We start from the raw sequence: 7,972 nt of genomic DNA, 5'->3' as shown, positions 1-7,972 counted from the left end.
CCGGTTAATACCGACATGGAAATACCCGACCCTATTATTCGTGTAAAGTCCGGTCGCGGAGCACGAAAAATTTCGTACAATGACCTTTCACTAGTGTCTCTGTCGCTCGCGCGTAAATATTTGCTGTCGCGCTCGCACACGTGAATTTGTACGAATGCGACGTCAAATACTCACACGCGAGTGACAGAGACAAGTAGTGTGAAGGTCATTGCGCGAAATTCATCGTGCTCCGCGACCGGACATTACACGCTCATACAAACTGCCAAACTGACAATGTCAGTCATGAGTTTCTATGGGCGTGTACACGAAATAACGGGTCGGTATTGTCGGGCCGGTAAATAGTGTCATCCAATCCAACCAACACCGACATTGTCATTTCAGAGTTCAATCAATAACTCAAAAACCGCTGAACCGATTTCTATTAAACATAGCTAAGAGCAATCGCAAGGAAACTCGCTTTCACGCACAAAAAGCCGCATCGAAATCGGTCGATCCGTTTGAGAGCTACGATGCTACAGACAGACATTCTCGTCAAACTTGTGACACCCCTTTTGCGTCTAGACTAGAATACGTAATGACACATTTACAAGAAAACAAGTTTTAGATTATAAATTTATGCTTTATCTTTAAATCACTTTTTTATGTAGGTAATCGTCACAAAGCAATTGTGTCCATGTTCTGTTGGATGAACCACTTAGGGTCTCCCCACATTTGTCTACGCGCAATCGGCAATAGCCGATAGAAAAAAGAAGCTTTATATCTACGCAATAAGATCAAAAACAACGTAGACGCGTCGGTCGAGCCGAACCATGACTTTTTAGCTCTTACTGCGTGGACATAAAGGTTTTTTTCTATCGGCTTTTGGCGTTTCCGCGTCGATAGATGTGGGGACACCCTAAGTGCGCCGTGTAAAGTGTCGTAGTCCGTTTGAGCCTTAAATAAGTGCACCTTTAGAAAAAGTGCGCACTTCGAGGAACTAATTCTTTAACCATCATATCTACCTGAGTATGCAGTTATGGTCAATTTAATATCACTGTCGTCATTTTTATTATTTTCTTTTGTTTGTACCACAAATTCCAAGAATACATACTCAAATGTAGCGTGACTTGCATTAATGTCACTCATGATTAGTCAGTGATACTGTGTACTTATTATCAATACCTATAATAAATTATTGTAAGGGTGCAAAAGTCAATCCATCAAGATTTGATTATCATGATTAGCATGCATTTAGGGACCAAATTGCCGACTAGGTTTAATTGTAATTTTTTTAGGCGAGTCCCCTGATGGTAAGTAATCACTGCCGCCCATGGACACCCATTGCATAAATAGAATTACGGATGCGTTGCCTACCCTTGGAGAAAAAAGTAGGCCCGTTTTAAAAGATCCCAAAGTTCATTCATTTTTTTCCTAGATTTTATTCTATATTTTTCAATTTTTATCATAATCGCACCTTTAGAACGAAACCGACACAATTCGAAATATTAACATTACTAAAATAAACTTTGTATAAAACAAAACATGATTGAGTTTTAAAGGAGAACATTTTGAATTGTGTCGGTTTCGTTCTAAATGTGTTCTAAATATTATTTATTACTCATAAAAATTTAGATTATTTACTACGAAAATGAGAAAGTAAATCTGTCTTTTTGAAATTTACCACATGCTTTACAGTGAAGGAAAACATTGTGAAGAACTCATAGAAGCTTGTTGGGGTGCTGGTTGAGTATAGCTGCTTTATAGTAGTGGCATTGATGAAACATCAAAAACAGGTGTGAGGACATACCTGAGTGGGATGAGGAGTGCCCAGGGTCATCGGCCATAGTCGGAAGCACCTCCCTAAAACAAATTTAAAGGCAGTTTAATTTTTAAGGTAAGTTTAATAGGGGCTTACCATGAGACCAAGTTTTGACTTTTGAACAAACTTTTTTCACAACCGCAACTTATTCTTCTTTTTTCACGTAGCGATTTTTCATGAAGCGTTTTTTTATGTTCGCGTTTATTTTTTCAGCATCATTAGGCAACCCACGCCTTGAAAAATTGCGATCGTGAAAAACCGCAAAGTAAAAATTCACTACTTAGAAAAATTAGTTTGGGAAAATTATCTAACAAACCCATTAAAGGTATAATTAAATTATAATATCCCAAAAAGTTTAATAAACATCTTTTTTTTTAACAAAATGTCTTTTGCAATGCGTGGAGGGATTCAAACCTACACCTCCGGTGGCATTAGTTGCCAGACATATCATACCAACTAACTAACCACTAGGGTTCCTTCCATCTAGCAATACATTGTAATTGCTTGAATATGGTTCTCTATCGTTTGCCCGAATTTCATATGCCCAAATGTATCGTTTTCTAGAATTTTCATTTGCCATAAAGTAATTTATTTCTGAAATAGTAATTTCTTCAGAGTTGATATTAAACTAACCTAACCTACTGCATTCTATATGATGACATTTAAAAAAATCCTGAAAACAGCAGTTCTATATATTTTATGGCAAACATTGGTATGGCAAGTGAAATTCGGGCAAGTAAAGGTAAACGCTTGAATACACCAATAATAGTATGTGGCAAGTCACAACTATGTTTCAAAATTACTTAGTTGGAAAGTCATAAGAAGTGGTAGGCAGACTTGTATATTTTTAATCTCGGATTTAATCTTAGATTTATTTGAGCATATGCAATCAAAATAAATAACAGTAGAATTAAATTTCCTTATGAGAACACAAATTTGTTTATTGTGTATCTTATTTCATTACAGTAGGTTATTTTTATAGTATGTTTCTATTTTTGTAACTTTACCTATTATATTATTTAAAGTAGGTATATTATTGTGGTTTTCACCATTTTGATTGTTAAACTCACTCTTTGTCAGTCCCTAACTAAATGCTCCTCTCGTCGTGCAAAAGTTGGCTAATAGAAATCCGAGGGAAATTTGCCTCTCACAATTTTTTGTACAATAAAGAATTAAAAAATAAATACCTAGTTATCTCAATGTTTCTAGACTAAATCAAGAGATTTCTTAATTTGTGTAAAAAAAAAGCTGAATTTTATTCTCATTTCAAAAATATTGCAATGAAAATATGTTTCCAGAAATGCCAAAATACAAGATGATAAGCAATTTAATTCTGCATTAGTATTCTTTATACAGTTTCTTTATGTATTTAAAGTTATTGTAACAATCACTACTCCATAGGCATTTATTCATGAGGTAGGTACCTATCTTGTTTACTACAGTGTTATAAAACGTTGCATGCAAATTCTACAATTTAAATACTCATATTAGTAAACACTTTTTTTATCAATGGTAACTTCAAAATACTAATCATACATCTTGACTTATGGTGCAGGGTAGGAAAAGTAGCTTTGCAATAACAAAAAGCAACATTTATTATTATTATTATTATGTTGATTCAGGGATAAGGCACTAGTTTCCCTAAACATAATTGGTAAGAGGCTAGGTATCCTCAATCAACTGGATGTATTCATATTCAACGTAGGTACTTAAACAACAATAAAACAAACTTATTTTAGGGAATACGTTATACTATTACTAAGTATTTAACGAACTCTACAGCGGAGCACACAAGTTAATAACTTTGTTTATAAAACCTAAGCATTCAAAGACGATAACTGGAAACTGACCAGCTGGACTTCCGAAATCTCGTCAGGGAAGACGATAACAACAAGTACTATTCCAATATATCACTCAGAACTGTGCACATTTTTAAAGCTAAAACACGAAAACACTTTATTCTATAGCTTTCCCACATGAAAATAACCAGTAACCACTTCAAAACAAGCTGGAATGTTTTGGCCAGAATTTTTGACGTAGCTCAAAATGTTCCTTCCTTGTCAAAAATTGAAAAGAGTCGGTTCGCAATAGCAATTCCGCGCAGCACTCCAAGAATCCTGATTGCACAAAATTGCGTGCTATGAAAATACACCCTCATTGTTATTGGATGAAATCAGTAGAAGATTAAATCCGCCAATAAGAAAACGGTTCTAAATTGCGATTACAACTATGAGAATTACCTCGTTACAAAATAAAGCAACTCTCACATCGAACGTCCAAGTGTTTTTTTAGGTGCAGGTTAAGAAATCCAAGAAATCAGCTTCCAAGACCAAGATCATCTACACCTGCATCTGCAAGCAGCCATTTTAACGCTGCTTTTCGACTCAGCGACTTGACGTTGCTTTTTAGAGTCGCGGGAAATTCCAAATAGGGTCACATGACCAGATTTATCGCTGCAAGCAAACGAGCGACGAGGAGGGTGCAACATCAAGTAGCGTTGGTCAAGTCGCCGCGTCGAACAGCAGCATCAATGGCTGCTTGAAGGAATATTAGAAGCTGATTTCTTAATCTCATTTAGTAGCCGTCGTGGTACTGGTACAAATAAAAGAAATTGAAGTGAATGAAAACAAACAATAACAGTGCTTTTTCCAAAATTAAATAGGTTTTTTTTCCAGCGACGAAGCTCAACATTTCCAGCTTTGTCGCTATATGTCGTGTGACCAGATTTGAGCGTCGAGCGGCTACAAGAGGCTGCACCTTAAGTAGTCTCGCTTTAACATAAATTTGATATACCCTTTGCGACAACGCAACAATGCTTACAATATGGTAGACACTCAATTTTGTTTGCGTTCCACTTCTACTTTTAATTTGACGTTAATTTTGACGTACATGTCAAATGACGACGTGCATGACAAGATATAATAAATAATGTACTCTGTGCTGTAGACAATACGCTGGAGGAACAGTCTGTGATGAGTAATCTCATCCGTAGTTGAAAATCAAAGTAACTTTGTGCTACAAGCGTCATGTTTTCATCAATATTTGGCAAGAGGCGTTCATCACCAGTTGAGGATGATACGCCGCCTATACCAGGGCCAAAGCCCGGGGACAGTTTTGTGATTGTAAGCCCGACACCGTCTTCAGGGGGAGGCTTGTATCCAAACGTGAGTGGCAACTTTGGGCCCGGAGCTCCAGCACCGTTTCCCTCACGACCTGCGCCTCCGACTCCTATGAAAAAACCAAGCGTGGAGAACTTCCACTACCTGCAAGGAGTACCATTTACGATGTCCAAAGAGCTTCAGATGGCAACGAACAAGGATGCATTTGCGACTGAAATTAGTGATCTCTTGGCTTTCTTGACAAACAAGGTGAACATTAATGGTTACGATTATGATTTCTCAACGGAAAAAAGTGTTTTGAAAGAATGTTAAATGTTGAAAAAGAAAGTACATAGACCGTTTATGGAGGGTGTCACTTGCAGCATATGATGTAGTGTTTATTTAGTATGAAACATTACTAGTCTAAATCTACAGATAGTTCAACTCAGTTGTGCCCGTGGCCCTGTGTGCGTGCGCTTGTAAATATACAACTTTCTCGTGATGCGGCAGTTGTCGTTCGAGCAAGACATGTTCTTATCGCTTTACCCACACATAGGGCCGCGCGCACAACTGAGTTGAACTATCTGTAGGTGTGTTGTTATACATCCTCTAGGGTCTTAAGTTGCATAATAGGTTAATTAATGGATTATTTGAAACTAGTAACTAGTGCTAAAAATGTGGCTTTAAGAAAAAAAACATAACATGAAAATATCATTGTAATTAATCATTATTAATCTAATGATATGGTTTGTGATTTTTTAAGTAAAAACAACAGTACATGAAATTTTATAATACTTGTAGTAGTAGCAGCTATTGGTATAACCTCTTGGGGCCCTCCTCAAATTTTTGTTTTATGATCATGAAACTTTGTCACTTGTGAGAGACTGCGATGTTACATTGCAATAAGTCCTATTTATAGGACACTATGCAGTAGAAGGTTAGCTAACCCATTGCACAACCAACAACTTGTTTTGGTAACTTAATTTTGTATAAGTACACTATATCAAAAGGTGATCGAAAATAGTAAGAAAAATTGGTAAATAACGAATAGTTAGGTACACCCAACTTTGGCGCGCGGAGCTTCCCATAGGTTAATACTAGAGATGGGCCGAGTACTTGGTTTGAGAAACTTTGAACCGAGTATACTCGGTTCATTGGTAAAGTTGTACTCGGCTAATCTCTAGTTAATACTAACATAATAATAATAAATATAAGTGTGTAATAGTACACTCAGAGATGTCACATTAATATTGAATATACTGCTGCATAATGGAACAACTTGACTCAATTTCAGGTAATTAACACCTCTGAGTGCAGCAATAAGTGTTTGTAAAGTACATAAATATAACACAGGGAAAATCTAAGATATTTAAAATTATATATATCATTGCATAGTTTGGTGAATCTATTTTTATTTGCAAGTCAGTTTTACTGGTCCCAAAACTTGCATGAAGTGGCATAAAGAAGGCAGAGGCCCTTAAAATAAGGAATATTATAATGGAAACTAAATCAAATAACTACATAGGCGAAAGATGCATTTGCTCATACATTACTGTTCTTTGTTGCAAAATAGAGTCAATAATCCTCTGGTACTGGACTCTATTCGTCCCGCAACAGTATGTACGGGCGGGAGTGCGCCGCCGCCATCACATATTCGCAGCGTTGGCGGGGCTGAGGACTCGTAGAGCTAGGAACTGTCCAACGGCCAGGGCAATTGCGATGCTAAATGGATTTTTGACTGAAATCCAGGATGCTGACGTGTTTGCCGATGGTTGGGGAGCACTTTTATCTAAAATAATGTTATTTTTAGCATAGTATTAAGTATTAACAAGCTAGGCGTTTTGGTGCAAACTGTAAGCCTGACTTTGTGTTGAATAAATAAATAAAATTAAGTATATAATACTTTCTGGCAGCAGCCATAGACATTATTATACTAACCATGAAAGTACATAGCAAATGGACCACAAAGTCCAATTTTCAGGCCCCAATACCTGTCTTAATTTTTTTATGGGTCCTTTGAATCCATGAAAGCTTGTATGTTCCTATCTCATCTACTGAACTGATGATTTTTTTGATATTTTAGAAAGTTTTATTTATTAACATGTTGTTTCTAGATTGAAATAATAACTGTTTAATTTCCCACTGTAAGTAAAGGGTTTTGCCCTTATAACCAGGAATGACTAATCCATAATTGAGTATGAACAAATTTCTCATCTCTAAGTAATGTTACAACTATTTAGTATGTACCAATGTAAATACAATTTATTTTATCAACGTGAGAGTTTATTTTATTCCTTACTAGCTGTAGCCTGTTGCAAAGAATTCGTTTTTCGCCGTTCCGCGGGAACTATGCAATTTTCCGGCATAAAAGTTACCTATGTGTTAATCCATGTTATAAACTATCTGTGGGCTTCATCCAAATCTGTTGAGCTAATTTTTCTTTTTCTGTAATATTAGCGGATATTTAGGGACTGTTTCACCGCCCATTGATTAATTTTATTTGATGGATAAATGTGATGCCGCGTCTGTTTGTTTTGTTCGAATAGACAGAGACAGCATAGGTGGTGAAACAGCCCATTAGTGTTGTTAAATATTAACACTATGTGGGAGAGGCTACAATACTAATACAATCTCTCTCCAGGAGGCCATATGTCATGCCTGTGACGAAGTCCAAAGAAACAGAAGGCCTACTCCGAAATTCAAAGTTCGTATCGTACCATCCCTCTCACTCGTATTAAATAGTATAAGTCGCAGAGGGACGGAACGACACAAACTTCGAATTTCGTAGTAGCCCCGAAGTATCGGAAGTTGTATTTATGCGTCCGAGTTGATAAACTTCGATAGTGCGATGCAGGATGTCGTAGTTGTACTGTGTGACGACTAGATGGCGCTAGAAGTCGCTACAACTGTAAAAGAGAAATTCGCGAACTACCTTGCTCAACTAGACATCGTGCACGATTTCATCTCGTGTCGTACGTAATTAGTAGAAAGAAAGAACGATGATTTAATGACAGTAAAGCTAAAAGTAGCTCCGAAGCGGTAACGTTTCGTGTGCTCTGCCTACCCCATTTGGAAA

The sequence above is a fragment of the Choristoneura fumiferana genome, chromosome 17 (genome assembly GCF_025370935.1).
Source record: "Choristoneura fumiferana chromosome 17, NRCan_CFum_1, whole genome shotgun sequence".
Taxonomy (NCBI): domain Eukaryota; kingdom Metazoa; phylum Arthropoda; class Insecta; order Lepidoptera; family Tortricidae; genus Choristoneura; species Choristoneura fumiferana.
The sequence above is the reverse complement of the archived record's forward strand: the minus strand, read 5'-3'. Positions refer to the sequence as shown.